We start from the raw sequence: 20,029 nt of genomic DNA, 5'->3' as shown, positions 1-20,029 counted from the left end.
AGCAGGAAGATTTTCGGATGGGTAAATCCCACCTAACAGTTTCAGTCTCGCTCTGGGCAATCCGCAGGGACCAGCCGCCACCTGCGAGCTTCTTTCTGTGGCATGCGGCAGGCAGGCCAGAGCCTCCGAGGAGGGGGCGGAGGCAGAGGCGGAGGCGGCACCTAGGAACCCGGGCGGGGGAGGCCCGGACCAAAGCAGTGACAATTTCTTTTCCTGCGGCGGCAGCAGCAGCGGCAGCAGGCAGAGTTGCTTTAGGGTCGGGTCGGTGGGCCTGCTCGTGGGTTTGCAAGGACGCGGTAGCGCCCAGCGCTGGGGAGATTAGGAGAAAAGGAAGAGGAGAGCCACACGGAGCCCCAGCCAGTGGAACTAGCAAAGCTCGCTCGGCCCGCAGAGAACCGGGAGGAAGCTGGGCCGGCACCGGCGAGTGGGCTCCTTCTAGCTGGGTTGCATTATCACCCCGCTATAGTGCCATCCTGCAAAAGCCACCGCGGCCGGGCTGTAGCCGCCAGACGGATGCCAAAGCCACACGGCACGCGGGGGGGCCGCCGCAGCAGTCGCCGTCCCTCGCGGGCTCCCGACATCCTGGGCTGCTGGTGAGTAGTGGCGCGCGCGTGAGCCGAGGGTGAGCGCGCCGTCGCCTCTGCCTGGTGGCCCTGCGCGCGCTGGCCCCTCTTCCCCACCCCGGGGAAGGTGCGCTTTGCTGACTGCTCGCTTTCTTCCGGCCAGCCCCGCGATCCGAATGGTCTCAGCCTGCGCTGCCCCTCGACCCGTCCCCGGGGTTAGTTTCACCTGGACGGTGATGACAGGAAGCTGCGGTTCCTGTAGCGGGGCGGGCCTCTGGCCGTGACCTGTATGTGGGTGCGCGTGCTTTTGTGGTTCATGCTTGGGATGCAGTCTTGGAGATGATGGCAGTGTTCAAGGAGGGCACCGCACTGTGGCTGCTTGTGAAAGGAAGGAGGAGCGAGGATTGGAAAAACAGACTTCTCACTCTCAGGGGTCTGGAGGGGCGTGTGGCTCCCTTTTCTTACTTCTGTGCCTTTTAGGAACCACTCGAGACATTTACTCTAACTGGAATAACTTCAGCGTTCACCGAAAGTCCCCCAGTGAAATGGACAAAAAGTGGAGTGTCACTAAAATGTAAATTTTCAGAACTCTCTTGAAACAACCCACCCTGCTGCAGGACAAGAGGATAGAGTTCTGTATGTACTGGCTTTAAAGAAAGACTCATAAGGAACCAATAATTCAGGAAACACAGCTTGATCTGAAGGATTGAAAAAAGTCTGTAGGGTTGGGAGGAGGCTGAGGGATTGGCTTACTTTACGGAAATCAGTTTTGGAAACCAGTAAAGCAGACATCTTTCGAAGTAAGGTCCAGGGCCATACTGCTTTCCAAACATCATGCAAGTCAGTCGTTGAAAATAAGATGAAGGCTTGGGTTTTAAGGCATTCGCAGAAATATACATACTACTAGGATGCTGTTGTATGGCCTCATGAGTCAACGCTCTGTCAAGGTCAATAACAGATTTGTCCCAGCAGATAAATTACCCAGAATGTTTGATTTCCTGTTTCAATTTTTTGGGAATAGTTTTCTATGGTAATTTTACACTGAGATTAAACCACTGGGCCTTTTGTTTGTTTGTTTTGTTTTTGAAGACCTTGTTTCAATAGACAATTTTATTTTTTCAGGATGGATGCTAAATTGAACTTTTAAATTGTACTGTGTAATTGTATTACACTGAGCATTTTGTAGCTACAGTATAAATATGTGTTTCTTTTTTAACACAAATTAATGTCTGCATTGTAGGATCTTCTTATTTACCATTTGCTCCATTAGAGCTTACTCATTCAAAGGCATGACTTGTTATTAGAATCTACCTGGAAAATGAATGGCTGAATATTTTCTGTTCAATTGAACACACAGCAATTTTTTTTTTTTGCCGTGTAGGAATTCACCTTTGAAAACACTTGGACTGTGATTTATGCACCAGCTGGTTCTTGAAATTTTTAAGAAGAAATTTGTTTTCTTACCCATTCATAAAGTATCATTTAAACTACAAGCAGATTCTAAATCATTTACCCATATCTCAGTCTTCATAGCCAATTTCCTGCCTACTTTTGCTCTATTTCATAGGATTCTTATTTTCCATTGGGGAGGGGGGTGTGGCTGGAAGGAGTAGTGAGGGAACCCATGTCCTGTGGTGTTCTCAGCAGAGAGATTTGCTCCTGGAGAGAAGGGTGTCTCTGGGCTTGGTTCCAGAAAATCACTGACAAAATCAGTTAAACGAATTGTGAATAACAGTTATCTCTTTTTATTTTGGGGCCATAAGGTTCAATTCAGTTTGATCGCATCCCTCCTTTCAGAACTTTTTCCAGGCCTACTTACAGCTACAATCCCATGAATGAAATTTCATTTTACAGAAAAGAAAGGCTTGCGATTTTTTTATTAAAAAATTATAAGAAATAATGTAAACACTGCTGAGGAAGTACCAGGTGACTTCCTGGTCAATACATTTGCCAATTAAAGACATTTTAATTAAGTTGTAATTCTGTCTAATACTATAACTCTTTATTGACCCTATTACAGTAGCTTCAGTTGCAGCTATAAGAAATGACTCATGGTTGTCCCTGAAATTATTAGTCTGTTTTCATCTCTTAGATCTGCTGGATTACAGCTGTTCAATAAATACACAACAAGTAAATAACTAATTCTAAAATGTCTTTATCTTCTCTACCTAACTACATTAATTCTTCTGGTATTGATTTTTTGTTATAACTTTATATGAATCATCAAACATTTCATCAAATTAAAGCCAAGTAGATATATTCAACTAAGAAGACTCCCTTTCTGAACTGAAGGAAAATAACAATACCTCTAAAAACAACTGCTACTTGTCAACTTGCTTATTCCAGCTATCCAAACCTGTGAACTATCCAATTGGATGTGTGTGTGCACATTCAGAAATCCTGAGCTGACATCAGAATGTTCAACTCAGGAATTATCTGGATGTTGCTACATCTGGATGTGGCTTTGTTAGAAATTATCTGCAAATCTAAGCAAATTGGATGAACTTCTAGTACAATCCTGTATCTCCTCATGCAGATTGTAGAGGTTGGTTTAACATTTGGGAAGTTGGCAAGTTGCCAAGTCTTCAAAACAACACATATGGTTTGATTCTCTTTCTAATTTTTCAATTAAATCCATGTTATTTTTGTCTATTGACGTGGTTGGCTTAGAGACATCAATTCAAACTGGTGTTTACTTAGTAACTTCTATTTGTTAAAAGCAGTCCCTTAATATACACACCAGTAATTCCTATGTTGTGATTTGTTCTAGTAAACCTTTCAATGTACTCTTTTGGAAAGGGATACATTGTTTGGTTTGGAATATTATTATGGTGCTTTGCCTTTTTCTTTTTGCTTTAGTTCTGACTTTCCATTTCCAATCACTACAGGTTCTCTCTATGATCCAGGATTGAACTTCAGGATAGATGATTAGAAAGCTATCAGAAATTACCTAGATATTAACATTATATTGTTTAGTAGTAATGCAAAGTTTCTCTTATATGCTTCCATTTTTCTTCTTCTCTGATCAAGCTTATTTCACTCTGAATAAAAATAAAATGAGATCTTTAAATGTTTTATTTGTTTCTACTGAAACAAATAACAAATGCCCCCAAAACAAATATGTAAAACAAAAACGGCTTATCAACATTCTGAAGAAACAAAAACACTGATATAATGAAACATGGCCATTCACATCAAGTATTTATTCCATAAGTAGGCACTTGAGCACTTGAATGATCGTCAAAGGCAGGGTTCCTCCCTACCTTTGTAAGGCCCTGTAAAGCCAGGAGTGGAATTTTAATTTTATGGGATAGCCAATTATATGTTCCTTAAAAGGGAGTCAAGATGAATGTATGTTTTCGTAAGTGCACTTTGGCAACTGAGTGGGAATAAATAAGTAGAAAGAAGAAGTGGAGGTGACAATCTAGCCAGACATCAGGATTATGTAAAAAGGGCACAAGTGCGACCACTAGCATGCTACACACCCACTCAGGTATCACCAGCTGATCTAGCATTCTTCCCTGCTAAACCCTGGTGTAACCTCAGAGTCCTGCAAACATTTGACAGTTATCAATAAATGTTAGTTATTGGACATGTGCTGTATGTCAGAGACTGTACTAAGCTTTAACACATGTTATCTCAAGAATGGTGGAGTGGTTAAGCACATGAATTCTTTTGCTCACTTATTGGTTGTGTCCTTGGCCTAGTTAATAACTTCTCTGAGCCTCAGTTTTTTCATCTTTTACTTGGGGCATTCATTTCTATCTCATAAGGCTTGGAGAGGAATACATGAATAAATAAGTAAGTGAAAAGGGTTTAGAACAGTGTTTAGCACAAAGATAAGTACTATGTGTGTCTGTTGTTGTTCTTGCTTCTTATTATTTATTCATGAAACAATCTTATGCAGTAGATACTGTTTTTCAGGTTTAAAAATTGAGATATAAAAGGCCAAGTAAATTGTTCAGCATTATAGGCTGTTAAGTGATAAAGCTGAGAGTCAAACCCAGACAGTTGGATTCCAACGCCTGCCATTCTAACTTACACATATCCATCACTGTCTTCTATGTTATTGCATGGTAGGTGCTAGGGATGCTGACTAGAGTGAAAATATAAGTATGGGTTTGTCCTCATGGAGCTGCAGGGCTTCCATCATCTCTAATGAAGATTTGCCATCTATACTGTAGAATTACTACCCAGAGTGTTGCACAGTTTTGTTTGTTTGTTTGTTTGTGCTTTTCCTTGATGCTTTAATATTTTTAAATAATGTTTTTCATTAAGTTCATTAAGAAATATTACAGTTTGTGTTTTCACATATGCTCTAAAAATGGATTATTTTTGGTTTTTCTACTTAGCACAGTTGATACATACAACACACACATCTGTCTTTATACCCAGTGATTCTTTGCTAGAGGCAGGGAGGATGTGCCTCCTTACTGTACTGTTCCAGACTCTGGGCAAGCATCAGTATTCGGAGAGCCTTCTGTGCCATCACCTCTCTACATGAACCCAGTCTCATTCACCTTCCATTCCTGAGCAAAGGTGAAGGGATGAAGCCATTTCTAACCATTTTTATCCAGCTTATTCAGAATATTGTATAGAGGAATGGTAAAGTAAATCTTGCCTCTCTCTCTCTCTCTCTCTCTCTCTGTGCTTAGGACACATGATCTACCTCTGAGCTACATCTCTTGCCCCAGTATTGTGTTTTCCTAAATAAGTGAAAGTTTTTCTTGGTCTTATATAAAGTTCATAGGTAAAACATGAATTATTTAGTTGTTGAAAAAATTTTCAATTTCATGCTTAAAAATATACTCTGTATCCTTTAAATTTTCCCTTTTGTATAAAATATATATTCCTGATCTAACTAAAGTTCCATTTCTTCTTTAAAAAAAGTTTTTAAATTTCATGAGTTTAAACTCAATTACAGATGACAGAATTTATGGCTTGGTGAATTTGGTGCTTTGTTTTTTAAACTTTTCTGATACTTACTGTTCCATTGGCATCTCAATAACTGACCAAAGATTCAGCAAAGGTTTGCACAAGAGCTATCTCTCAAGGGGTTCCATCACAGATTAGTCATTTTGGTGATTTGACATCCTGACTCACTGAGTTTATTTGGAAACACAAGGCCAGGATGAGTCATTTTTAACCCTTTCTGGCTCTGCATGGCTGTTGCCTTCCTGTTTTGCATTTTCCTATGTTCAGAGAGAAGCCCAGGTGTGGGTTCCTTTTGAGAGCACTACATTTCCAATTTGAATGGTTGGAGCGATAATCAACTGTGCACCTTTAATTAAAAGCAAAGGGAAGCTACAACCAGTAATGGGATTAAGGCTAAATTCAGTTTATGTAATGGCCCTGTGATTTCATTTATTTTGTTGCTAGACAGGATATTACCTTGTCACTATCCTGTCACTACAGCCATAATACCTGAAATATGTATTTCAACAACTGAGAAGAAATCTAGAGTGTTCTTTTTGGTCTATAGATCCTTCCTCAATCTTCTGATTGACTAGTTCTTTTTCCTATCTGTTTTGTCCCTGAAAGATTGGTTTATAAATAATCCCATATTAAGTTCTCTTTAACAGTAAGAACAAATGAACACAGTGTATGGAATGATGACTTTTAGAGGCTTGGAATAAGCCCTTCATATGTGAATGTTTCTGTTCACTGGGGCAAAGAAACTGATTACTGAATGAATATAGTGGTTTAATACATAAATAAAATGAAATTACTTGGAATCACTGGTGGGTGTCAAACTCTATTTTTCAATTGATGAAAAATCAGGGAAATCAAAATGTGAATCTTGAAATCTAACTGGTCATATTTTTATGGCATGTATAGTCATTTTTCTTTTAACAAATATGGGATTATTGATATAGTTACCCCTTAGAGGGGTAACTAAAGTAAGGATTCTGAAATTTGTCTCAAAAAAAATATTATCTATACCACCTCTGCAGATTAATTTTCAAGAGGTTTGGTAGAGCTTGGCAGCCTTCCACTCAACAATTTTAGGAGATTCTCATGCAGGTAGTATAAACCATACTTACAGAAAATTGGATTAAGAGCTAAATAATTTCATATTCATATTCTTTTTTCCTTTTTATTTTGAGCATGTATTCCTGCTGATTTTCATGTGTATTTCATGTAATAATATATTACAGTGCAGCCTTGGAGTCCTTTAATGGGACAATGCATACACTATCTTTAATGTTAGTTACACCCGTTTTTCAGTGGAAAGAATCAGTAAACCTAAGGTTTGAAGACTTTTAGAGATAATGTTATACAACCTCTGAATTGTAGGTATTTAGATAATGTAGAGATGAGTTTGACAAAATGGAAGTCATGGAACACATAAGAAGCAGTGGGAAATAGTCTAATAATGCATAAAAGGAGGAAGGGCATCAAATCACCAATGGTCCTCAAGAGCTGGCCAGAGAGTTTAAACCTTCTCTGGTAGGTACTAAGTTACTGTCATGCATTTTTGATCAGTGGACTAAACTGATACAAACACCCCTCAACTAGGGCCACACACTACCTGGTCCAGAAGTAGAGGATCAAGGTCAGTGAAACAAACTGGTTTGTCACCATAAAGGCAGAAGGGAATAAGGGTGAAGACTTGGTGCCCTCAATTTGGGAGGACTACCTTTGAAGGGTTTTTCCAACTCTGTGTTGGTTGCTGAATGTCTATAGCCAGTAAATTGCTCTTTCTAGCAATTGCATGTTGCAATGTATAACACTAAGACAACCCAGTTTAGCCATCAGATTCACACAAGTAGAAATTGATGGCTAGGATTTAAATCAGGGGCAACCCACTCAAAATTTCAAGGCTTAAAAAAGTAGGCATTTTATAATTATAAAGTGATACATGCTTTTAATAAATTGCAGAGAAATGAATGAGTTGAAAGCAAAAGTCCCTCATGATCCCACCCTTCAGAGAGCTGTGTTGTTTCAGACTTTTTTCTTCAAAATATCAATATAAATCAAATATATATGCATTCATACTACAAGGATTAAGCCATACCTTATGTGTTATGCCACAACTTGCTCTTTTAACTTACGACTTCAACTTGTACAGTTTTGTGGTTCAGTGCATAAACATGTAAGTATTTTTAATGGTTTCAGCTGCCATATGCATTTATTTTAAATAATATTCTTTAAATGACTGTTTAATTTATTTCCAAAATTTAATTTTTTTCCTTTTTTGTGGTGGTAAGGATCAAACTCAGGGCATTGCACTTGCCAGATAAGTGTTCCACCTCTATATCCCTAGCCCTTGGTTTTGAGACAGGGTCTCAATATGTAGCCCAGGCTTGCGTTGAATACCTCCTGCTTGGCACCTGCTGAGTGCTTGAATAATAAGTGTACATAACTATGCCAAGTGCCCAAAATTTTAATATTTTTAAAACATGCTGCAGTGTAGTGTGTGTGTGTGTGTGTGTGTGTGTGTGTGTGTGTGTGTGTGTGTGTGTCTTAGCTGTTTACATTTCTTTTAGGACTTCTTGATGTCATTTGCCAACTTTTACTGAAATCTTTACCTCTTACAATTCTGCATATATTTCCTGTAGTTTAGATATAACAGATATTATCACTTGCAAAAATATCACAAATATTTTCTTTTTGTTGTCCTTTTACTTGCTAATTTTTAAACATACTATTTGAACGTGCTTTTAGTACTTAGTTTTAAAAATAGTTTCAGACTTCCAAAAATTGTGGAAATAGCACACAGAATTTCTATACATCCTTTACACAGATTCTCCAAATATTAACACTGACCATAACTACAGTAGTCATCAAGACCAGGAAGTTAGCATTGATACAGTAATATTGTCTAATATACTGATCTTATTCAAATTTCATCTAAGTCTTCTGTTGGAGGATCTGGTCAGGATCACACATTGTATTTAGTTGTCACATTTTAGTCTTCTTATTTTTTATTTATTTATTTTTTTGGAGGACCTGGGGCTTGAACCTAGGGCCTAATGCATGCAAGGCAAGCACTGTACCACTGAGCTTCACACCCAACCTACTCCTTAATTTTTTAAAATCTGGAATAATTCGTTATTCTTTCTGTCTTTCATGATCTTAACCCTTTTTTAAGGTTTGTTGCTCTTTAGCTAACACTGGAAAGATGGGTAGGAAATAAAAGTGTGAACTGGGGGGGTACATTTGCATTGATTTTGCACAGTGCATCTCAGCCACAGAAAGATGCCAATGTGTGGAGTAAGGGGTGCAAAAAGAGGCTGATGAAGAGGCAGTTGGGTCAGACCTACCTTTGCAAAACCTATCAAAGATACACTAGTCCCCCCATCAGTGGTTTGGAGACCTATGGTTTCAGTTATCTGAGGTCAACAAGAAGAGTGAGTTCAATAAAATACTTTGAGAGAGATGACATTCACATAACCTTATGTTGTTATAATTGTTCTATTTTGATATCAGTTAGCAATGGAAAATCACTGAGGTGCTTTAAGCAAAGAAATCTTAATATCTTAATCAGGTTTTATAAAGGTCACAACACAGGTTATATGTAGAATTCATCAAAGAGAAGTGAAGTAGAAACAAATAGGCCAGCAAGAATGCTGTCCTAGCAGTGAAGACCGAGGAAAGGGTAACAGAGATTAGGGGTGCCTTCCAAAAAGATGCCAAGAAGACAAAGACATTTTGGGAAGCAAATCCAAATCTATAGATGTAGGTGGTAGATGGGATGCAGGGATGAGGGAGGGGCAGATGCAGGGTGGCTGTTTTCAGGGTTTTCCTTGTTTTGTGTTAATTGACTAGGTGTTTGTACCACATGGAGATGAGAGGTTTCTTCGCCTTCTCAAGTCAGAAGTACCATCATGACTGTAATACCAGCTACTCAGGGGGTGGAAGCAAGAAGATGGAAGTTCAAGACCAGCTTGGCCAAGAGTCAGTGAGACTCTATCACAAAAGCAAGCCAGGCATGATGGCACACACCTGTGGTCCCAGTTACTCAGGAGGCAATGATAGGAGGATCAGTCTGAGGCCAACCTGGACAAAAGTTAGCTCAAGACCCTATCTGAGAAACAAACCAAAGCAAAAGTATTAAAGGTGTGACTCAACTAATAGTACTCTTGCCTAGCAAGTGGGAGACCCTGAGCTTAACCCCCTTAGAGGCCACCATTTAAAATAGCTTTATTTATGCTCCCCAAACCCACTATATCTGTATAGATTCTAGTTTTATGATTTTCCTTTAGAATGTCCCCAATAACTACTTATCCTTCTCCATCCCTTTCACTGTTCTCCGGTTCAGACCCGGAGAACATTTGCACATTTGCTTTCTCTCCAGACTGCCACTTCCTCTCCTCTCTAATTTTATTCATCATTGCAGTACTATTTCAGTTTGTAAATATGTACTGAGTGCCTCATTTGGGCAGATCACCTTATTGGCCAGAGCTGAGAATTAAACTTGTGAGGAGACTCACAAGTCAATTCTCAATTATAATTTGAGGCAAAATGAAGGAAGGTCATTTTTCCTAGTAAAAATAGACTATCCTCTCAATCCTTACATGAAAATAAGTTACATATAGATCAAAGCTATTTATCCAAAAAGCTCTAATGATAATAGTATCAGAAGAAAAGAGAGGTGGACATGTCTAAAACATTTTTATGTTTTAGAGTGAGTTTCAAGAGTTTTTAATGAATTGTGATAGTCAGCTTTGTGTTCCTGTGACAAAATACCTGAGATAAGCAACTTAAAAAGAGAAAAGATTTATTTTGGCTCATGGTTTCAGAAGTTTCAGTCCATAGTCATCTGGCTCCATTGTTTTTGGGCCTATGGCAAGGCAAAACATTATAGAGAAGAAGAGAGAGAGAGAGAGAGAGAGAGAGAGAGAGAGAGAAAGAGAGAGAGAGAGAGAGAGAGAGAGGAGATGGGCAGACAGACAAGACAGAGAGAGAGAGAGAAAAGAGGGTCTGAGGTCCCAATATTTCCTTTCATGGCATGCCCCTAGTGACCTCACTACTTTCCATCAGGCCCACCACTTAAAGATTCTGCTAGCTCTCAATAGCTCCATCAAGGTGAGGAGCAAGCATTTTACAAAAGAGACTTTGGGAACACTCAAGGTTGAAACTAAAACATAAATGTTGAGGAACCAAATACCATTAAAAACATAGATCGGGACTATCTTTGTTTCAGTGATAAGAGTGCTTGCCTAGCCTGTGTAAGACCCTTGGTTCATCCCCACATTTACCAAAACAAGCAAACAATCAAACACGTGTTTGATAACTTAAATTTTTAAAATCCTATATAAAAATAAAAACACTTTCAGCCAAGAATTTCTTCTAAACTAGTAAGTGTACATGGAATGATATAAATAGAAAACCCACCACTTTTTATACATCACAGCAATAATTATATCTGGCAAAAATAATCTTGAGTTGTTAAAATTAGTGGGCAACAGAATATTTGCATAGACTCTGCATAGTCTCAAAATAACTGTCTACAAACTATTTTTAATTACAATGGAAAAAACAGTATCTTTATAGGGGAGAAAACTGGCAGACCTAACCTAAACAAATAATCAGAGTTATATCAGACAAATAAATGGACGGCAGGTGTTTCCTGATGTACAATGGAGGACACACCGTCATTTTTGAGGCATTTTTACCAAAATAAAAAAAATGCTTAGCTCATTGTTTCCAGCATTTCACCTTTATAGCAGTTGCCACAATTTTTAGTATACAATTATATAAACAATTACTTAACATTTTTGCCTTTCTGTCCCAGCCCTTACCCCTACTAGAATATAAAGTCCATATGATCAGACATGTCTTTCCTTTTTGCTTAAAACTGTATCATCCGCTTCTAGCACAAAGTAGGGGCTTATGAAATAATGTTGAATAAATGAATGAATAAATAAATTTATTTGGAGTTAGTAGTATTTGTGGAAAAAAATGTGTTTATCCTTAGAACATATTGAGTGAGAAATCACAGTTGAATGATCTGGTGGAAATAGATGGAGGCCATTTGAAGTACACTGCTACAGGTCAAACTAAGCTGAAGACATGAAAAAAATAAATGTCCTATAGGAATAAAGATATGTCAGGAGGAAAATGGAAAATTTGTTTTTGAAATGCAGATTGAAGGATGAGGGAGAAAAAAATGAAACATCTCTGCTTTGTAAAGGTCAAGCCATAGGAATTTGTTCTAAAGTACAGAAAATTCAGCTAGTGAAAGCCAGGCATGTAGAAGATTATTGGGAACTGTCTAACAGTAATTTTATTTAGTGCAGTGTCTCAAGTTTTAATGTGCATAAGAATATCCTGGGTTGCTTGATAAAACAATAGAGATCCTTGGAGCATCCTTTCCAGAAATTCTTACTCATGGGGGTCTAAAAATCTAATTATCATTGCCAGCATTCCCTTCCTCCACCAAGTAATTGTGGTGCAGGTGGTGGAGAAACCACACTCAGGAAACATTAGAACAATTTAAAGAGATGTCAACTACAGGGAAGGAAAGCAGGGAGGGAGGGATTGACAAGCAAACAGTGAATGGCCACTTTCTAACAACCAGAGCTCTTTAAGAGTTTTTATATGTATTGCTAAAGAATGTTATGGGAGTACACGGCCTTTTTTAGCTTTTATCCACTGCACTGAAGAGAGTGTTTAATGCAAAACCCAACATATAAATCCAGATACTCACTGGAACATGTTGAACAGTGAAGAAAAAAGTGGCTGGAGCAATGGACAAATATTTCTAAATAATTGCTTTTGCTTTTGAATAGTAGTTCTGGACCAAATTCATTTCTTTAAAAGAACTATCCTTAGGATATTTGTGAAAATTAAATAAAATTGATTACTCATACCCAAAGATTGACCCACTCTCTGTGCCTCAGACAACTGGCAGGCAGGAAAATGATATCATCTTAAAATTTTATTTGTGTCTCATTACACTTCATTCAATTAAGTGTCTTTTGAATAGTATTTTCTTAAAAGCAAATTTGATTAAAAAGGAAAGCACACTAAAGATGTACATTAAAGATTAGTGGCTTAACTTTGGAATGCATAATTTCTAGGAATTTTCAGTATTTTAATGGCAGAAGAGCAAAGTTAATATCCCATATAGATTCATGATTAAAAAAGTCTATGTATAAATATGAACTTCTCCATGACACTACAAATTCATTTATCAAATGTTTGTAATGCATATTAATTGAATCATCACATTAAAAAAACCCAAGAATCCTAAATTAGTACATTCATAAACATATGAAATGCCTTCTGAATTCCACAAGGTCTAGAATTTATCTTAAAAGCCAGCAAATACTTTGAGTAAACCATATCTAGGTAGAAAAATTATACATTTGAATTTCTTTAACCGCATATACCAGGTGGTCAGTCATAGACACTGAATCATTTTGCCTAAGGAAAAAAGTGAAGAGAATGAAGCCCTTTTATTTCTCTGGCAGGGAGAAGATTATGAATCATATATTAGTAATACTGAACTATAATCTTCATTTCTGCAGTAAATCCTGCCATTCTTGTCCAAAGCCCAAGGATTTGACCCTTCTGTGTACAGCCTTGATAGCTTCTAACAGCTAACTGTGTATATTGTAATGTATTAAGAGTATGAGCTCTGGGCTCCAATGCATCTACTCCATTATTTCATCAAGTCTCCTAACTTTAGTTTTCTTATCTATAAAATGGAAATAAGGGTAAAGATTGTTGACTGCTTACTGACAGAAAGCATTGTGCTATATGTTTAACAGATATTATCTTTACTTTCTCAACACCGCTGTTTGTTATTAACTGTTATCAAATCCTTTGTATTGGGGGATTCTGTGATTTTGACTTAGTGGTTGGTAGAATCAGAATTTGAACCTTGGAGGTCTGACCCTGGGTTGCATGTCTAATCTATAAGTTCAACTGTTTCTTTTCTGAATTGGCTATCATTAGGGTCATCTGATATCCTATATATTAATGCATGATTTCAGTTAATCAGGGAAGGAAATCTGTCTGTCATTGATACTTATTACTATTATGACAGCTGTTTTGCTATTGTTTATTACATTCAAGGAGACATGTAGTCCTCTAATAGTACCTAAGTGTCTAAAACTCAGCTCACTCAGACCCCTAGAAGACAGTGGAGAAAAAGAAAGAAAAAAGTTCATTTTGAGCAGCAAGGCTGGGAATCGTAGAAACTTTGCTATAATCAGAGGTAGGGCAATCACAGGAGGTTCCTTCAAATCCATGCCTGGTCTATACTTGATCTTATAGATAAACTTAAATTATGTTATTAGTAATACAAAATAGATTAAAAGAGGAGACAGGCTGAAGTCCAGAAATTTAGTAAAGAGGTATTTTTAATTGACACTTTTAAACACATTACAGATTAAAAGGAGTCAATTAAAAAAGAGGGAAGCATTGCTTTTGAGAGAGTCACTGAAGTAAAACTGAGTTTTCAAGATGAGGTTAATGTTTGCATTTTCAGAACTGTTTCCTTCAAAAAGAGTTAAATCTCACAAAATTTTATTACCTTTATTATTAATCCTTTAAAAATATTTTAGCTATTCAGAATCACCTGTTCATTCATGGAATTCATATAGGTAAGGATTTCCTTATTTGGCCAGAGGAACCTATATAAATTACAGCACATGTCAGAATCCTAAGAGGACTTTAAATAATAGTATTTTTTATCTAAAGGATAACAATTTTAAAGAGGACAGTTGCAGGGTAAGATCAGAGCTCAACAGTGTGAGGAAAGAGAGAGTCTGTTTCTACCCTTTGTCTCTGCTGGCCTCCACCCACAGCTATATCTTGGACTTGACCCTCCAAGTTGCAAGATGGCTACTACAATTGGAAACACATGAAGACACTTATCTAACTTATGAAAGAGCACTTATTCTCTAGAATGTCTCTTTGTATTAGAGATGAAAATCTCTCACAGAGCCCTCTCAACAATTTCCCCTTGGGTCTATTCTTTAAGATTTGATTATTTGCCAACTAGCCAAATACTAATTGCTAGGAAAATGAATATGCCTAATGAAATTGATCCCTGATGGCATGGATGAAGTAGGAGAATGGGGGTGAGGGTTAGTAGATGGCTGTTTGATAGAAAACTGAGTGTCTATCAAAAACTAATTGCAAAGAAGCAATTAGTTACATATCCACCAACTGTGATATATAAAATAAAAGTTTTTAGGAGAGGTCATTAACTTCATATCTCTAACCATCTGCTGTGAGAAAGGACTGATTTTCTTTGCATTTCCTATTTCAAGCTAAAAACTATAATGGAACTTTTTTATGTACTTTATTTAAGCTTCACTTAAATGAGAAAGTACTGTTGTCCCCTCTTTAAAAGATAAAGTGCACAAAAAGGTTAAATAAGATGCTATAGAATTCCTGTCCTCTAGTGGGAAAATGGATTCTTCTAAAGTGTATATGGACCCACAACCTGAGCTCTTGGTGTTTAGGGGAACCACACACTCGTGTGACCAAAAGCATGAATTGATTGCCCTCAGGATAGCATAAACCTGCCTCAAAGTAATTTAAAAACATACTGAAAGGTTTATTTAATGCTTTTTCCTACAGGAACTACATTCTAGCTGATTGATCAAATCTAAACCACTCTGTTGCAGAATGTTTACCTTTGGAATATACCTTTAGGGATAAGAGACAAGAAGCTGGTTCTTACTTTATACTTATGTAGAATATTTAACAGGCACAGAAAACAAAATAAAAGCTACTTGTAATATTCTGATCAAGTCTTGTATTTTTCCCATAAGTTTTGAGGTTGTCTTTTCATTTTCATTTAGTTCCATGTGATTTTATTTCCCTAGAGATTTACTCATTGATCTTTGGAAAATGTGTTATTTGGAGACATAATATTGAATTATCAAGTCTTAGGTTTTTTAAATTTAAATTTTAAATTATAATCAATAAGTACAAATTATTTTTTATTATTTTACCAATATTTTGGTAGAGATAGGTATCATTTGGGTCACTGCACATTTCTGATTTGTAGATAAATACAAAAATATTAAAGTAATCTTTTTTTCACATCTGGATTTTTTAGAATCTTTCTGCATGGACAGCAATGGTAGGTCTAGATCATTTTTTCTTAAAGCATGTCCCAATCTGTAAGAAGGAGATCCTGCCTGGTGCCTCTGTCATTTAAGGCATGAATATGGCCCTTCACTTCCCTTTATCTAAATAAGATTAGGGCTCTCCACCCACATGCAAAGTTACAATAATTTCCTTTATATATCTCCAACTAAATAAATTACACTGTGTTCTTCTTGGAACTTTAACCTAGCAGGAACTTTAACCCAGTGGGGATAAGAAAGGCTCTTGGATTGGTCAATTAGAAGTGAGACTCTAGGAGGTGGCATGAGGTTTTCTCTCTCACTTGCCAGCAGGCCTCACCTGCTTATCCAGGTCACTATGGCACTCAGTGAGGAAAGGACACTACTGGGTGAAGGTGTCACCAGCTCCTCACTAAATGTGAAGTCTCCAAGGAGACTGTTTACTGTATGGTAGTCTCCTTTCTGTTTTCTGGAAAATGTTACTTTATGGATGAAAGTGGGCCAGGAATCTGAGCTTACGTATAAAAAAGAAATGAAATTAAATGGAAAAAAAAAGTTAAATAAAGTTGAAAAAAGTCACAAAAAGTAAGCTAAGGCTGGAGAAGTCTCAAAAATAAGTACTATGGTAGACAAATATTTTCCTCTGTTCATTCCTGGCAGTATATCATTATATGTTGCTTATTTTAAAAGGAAGTATCAGAGAGCTTCATCTTTTGAGAGGAGTTGAGACTTAGAGATGTTGAATGGGGACCCAAAAGCCAAGAGGGTGCTGATATTGGTTGTAAGGAAAGTAAACTTTTATGAGCACAGACCTAAGAATTATCAGTTTGGAGAGGCTTCTGCCCACTACCAGGCTGCTCGTGGATGAAGCCCCATTTTTGCTGCACCCCTTCTAGGTATGTTGGTTGGCTGCTCACTTCATTCTGGGAACTACTTGTTAGCTGAACCTCTGGTGTGGGGCTTGGCCTCTGTGGGCTCACTGTGCATACATGGTTCTGACTCCCAGGTTCCCAAGCTCCAGAAAGTGGATGCTCCCTACATCTTTGTAAAAGGTTAGTTTAAACAGGAAAATGGTTATGTCGAGACCAGTGAGGAAAGGATGGATGAAAACAAGAAGGCAGATATTCTAAAGCAAAAAGAACTCAAGTATCTTAAAGGTTAATTAAATATATTGCAGCTGTAGCTCAGATGTTATCAAGCTTCAAGAATGTGGGCTCTACTAGGGTGGAGGTTAGGGAGCAGGCTGAAATTAAATCAGCCAATGCTATTGAATGTTTTCAAAGAGATGTAAGCAACTGTGAGAGCAATGGAGTGGGACCATTTGTGAATGAAGATATGAACCTCTGAGTGGCTCAGTAAAGATCATCAGCACATAGGTGGTAGAGTCAAGCTCATACCAGGCTTGTTTGACTGCAAGGCCATATTTGCGTTGTGTACTTCATAGCACATTGGACCTTCATTTGCAAAAACAACTGTATTTTATCCTTGCCTGACATCGAATACCTCCCATCCTCCTTTCACTTTCCACTTTACTGTATTTCTGATTCTCCAAATTGCAGTGTTTATTTTATCTTTAGCACTTGAAGTCATGTTCAGCCTGTCTTCCCCACATTATTTGCTGAAGTGTGAGAAATTAGGAGACAGCCTGGCCAACCTCATGCCAGCTTTCCTGTTCAGTTAGTGATACAGGGATTAGTTCCTTCCCTGAAGTACCATTTGCTTATTATCATGGTAATTAAGTTGCTTGCCTTTCCTCCTGCTGGAAAGGGAGGACATACATAAAGATGGCTTAGGTTACCTTATCAGAGGCATAACTTTCTATTTGCTTGATCCATGGATGGAGCAAGTAAGTGCTCCAGGTGCTGGGCTCTTGACCCAGTTGTACAAGAGCTTTGTTTTTTTTTTTTTTAAGAGAAGCTGGACATCTGAATTTTTCAATGAAATCTTCCAAGTTTTAAATGTTGATAACTAACTTAAAAGTTAAAGTTTAATATAACAACCAAATGTAGCCTTTGGGGCTTTATCTTATATCTACTGGTCTAAGGGATTGTATAGTACTGATTCTGGGCAGGATTTAGTTAGACTGAAGGAAGGAAAAAATAGAGGAGTTATTTCTACTACTTCCAGTACCTGGGCCTGTTTATACGCAGGCCAGATAGGGTGCTGAGGCGGTGGGGGGAGGCAGGGAAAGGAGGGTGAGAAAGGATGTACATCTTCTTATTAGTATGACCACATTCACCATGGCCATCCTGAATCACCATTCCTGGGTTAAACCCTTTGACCTTGTCAGGATGCAGATTTAGCTGCCTAGACAAGAAAGCAAAATAGTAAACAAGTTAAAATTTTTTCTTTTACAATGACCTGAGGATAAGCAAACTAGAATGGTCATTTTTTCTTCTTGTTTTGCCCTGGCTCATCCTCATGACTCAAGATGTTTCACCTTCATGTGAACATTCCAAGCTGGCAGGAGGAGGATGGGTGGATGGAGAAGGCCATGTCACTTCCTTTTCACAGCAGGATCTAAATTTTCATTCTTGTTGCATCACTTTTGCTTGCAATCTTTTTGGACAGAACTTGGGGACATGGCCAATACTCACTCAAAAAAAAAAAAAAGGCTGGAAAATGTGTTTTTTAGAGGACAGTTCTGTATCAGCTAAAGAGTTCATATTTATAACAGAAGGAGCTACTGGGCATTGTGGGATATTTAGCAGTCCTTTGCATTTGCACTTGTAGGCCTCAGGTTCTGTGAAGTAGGGTAGCTGTCACTGTAACCTCAGTTTAAATTTATAATCATTTCAGCAAGACTCTGGTGGCACAAACAGAAGGTGATACTTACCATCAGTTTTCCCTGTTTTAGATTTTTATGGCCTACTTTATTTCTGGTTTGATTGACAGAGCAGAATGAGTTTCAATGTCATCTGTTTGCATGGTCTGTTATAGAACAGCACTTTTCAAACTTTTTACCTTCTTAAAAATTACTAAAGACATTAAAAAGTTTTGTTTATGTGGATTATATCTATTTGTAGTTTCTGTATTAAAAATTAAAATGGACATTTACAAGAGTACACAAGTAAGCATTCTAATAGCTATTATACCCCCTGGAAATTTCTACTACACAAGTATGAGAGATTAATTTTAAAAAAGATCAAATAATGTTTGGTGATTTTATGAAAATAATACTGATCTGTCAGAAGGGTCTTGGAGAACCTGGGCCACACTTTGCGAACCATTAATCTAGAGAGCATACCTGTTTATGTTTACTTTGGTATTGCTTATACTGCAATTATAAGTGCCAGGAATGAGAATTTAAAAATAAAGAAATTTGGATAGGACTGGTACCATTAAGTAATTAATGGTTCAAAAATAAGTGACCAATCTGTGAGCTGTGTTTATCTTATATTTGGGAAGGATTAGTTTTATTACTGAATAATCAATAAATTTATGTGTATGATTTAATAGTGATTATTTTTACCTCTACCAGTTTAGCCAGTTCTAGTGTTTAACCATGCTGAACATATAAAAGCTCATTGTGGAGAGAATTTTGTTTTTGTGCACTTTTATTTAGGTTTGGCTACTTTGTCCTAAATCCATCTTTTCTTACTTGGCACATCCCACAGTCTCCTATGGAAAGGTAAAGTGGTAGATATTCACATTTTTCAGTCACCTTACAGCTAGGCTGCAGGCCTGTGACCTAAGCATTACCAGTCAGCCATCTCCCTCTCATGTCATGTAATGGAAAAGGGACTTGCAGATAGACTTGGCAGCTATCTGCCTTGGCAGCACAGTTTCCAGGGCAACAATTAGTTGCTGGAGGAGTTGGTGCTGGTAGGGGAAGCTGCAGACTCCCTGTTCCTCAGCAACAGACTGTAGTGGTGTGTTTTCGCCAGACTAGTGCTTCTGTGTTTTGGAGGGTGATGTTCTTTGAAATGCAGACTCCAAGTCCTATTTCTTTGGTCTTCCTGGAAATAGATGATCTTCCTGTTTTCTTTCCATGAATCCAATAGTCCATGTTTTTGCCAGCAACTAAGGATCCTGCTTGGTATATTTTTAAATACAGTGTCTCTCAGGGTATTTGAAATCCTTAGTCTTGTTCTAATGATAGCTTTTCAAGGGCTTAAAAATGATGGATTCCGAATCCTAATGGGAGTTTAACAGGGTTTCTGCATTTTAAGCAAGTTTCAGGTTTATACAATTTTAGGTACAATAAAACTTAAGAACAACTGTCCATATGTTTTTGACTTTTTAAATTATTTGTTCTTGGTTTAGGAATCTGAGTAACTTTTGGGGGGTGGAGTAGTACTGGGTTTTGAACTCAGAACTTAGTGCTTGCTAGTCAGGTGGCGCTCTACCACTTGAGCAAACTATGCAACCAGCAACCTTCCCCACCAACCTCTGTTTTTTTAGCATTAGTTGTTTTGGATAGGGTCT

General features: G+C 37.8%; 1 protein-coding gene across 1 annotated transcript in view; it reads left to right on the top strand.

Annotated features, from left to right (window-relative positions):
• The first annotated feature begins 205 nt into the window (after positions 1-205).
• Positions 206-20,029, top strand: part of Stambpl1 (STAM binding protein like 1) — a 43,320-nt gene continuing 23,496 nt past the window's right edge. The window contains exon 1 of the mRNA XM_020170938.2: positions 206-593. The gene's annotated coding sequence lies outside the window, so the exon portion shown is untranslated. The remainder of the gene's footprint in view (positions 594-20,029) is intronic.

This window comes from Castor canadensis, chromosome 7, assembly GCF_047511655.1.
Source record: "Castor canadensis chromosome 7, mCasCan1.hap1v2, whole genome shotgun sequence".
NCBI lineage: Eukaryota > Metazoa > Chordata > Mammalia > Rodentia > Castoridae > Castor > Castor canadensis.
Note: the sequence above shows the minus strand (reverse complement) of the source record. Positions and strands in the feature narration are given on the sequence as shown.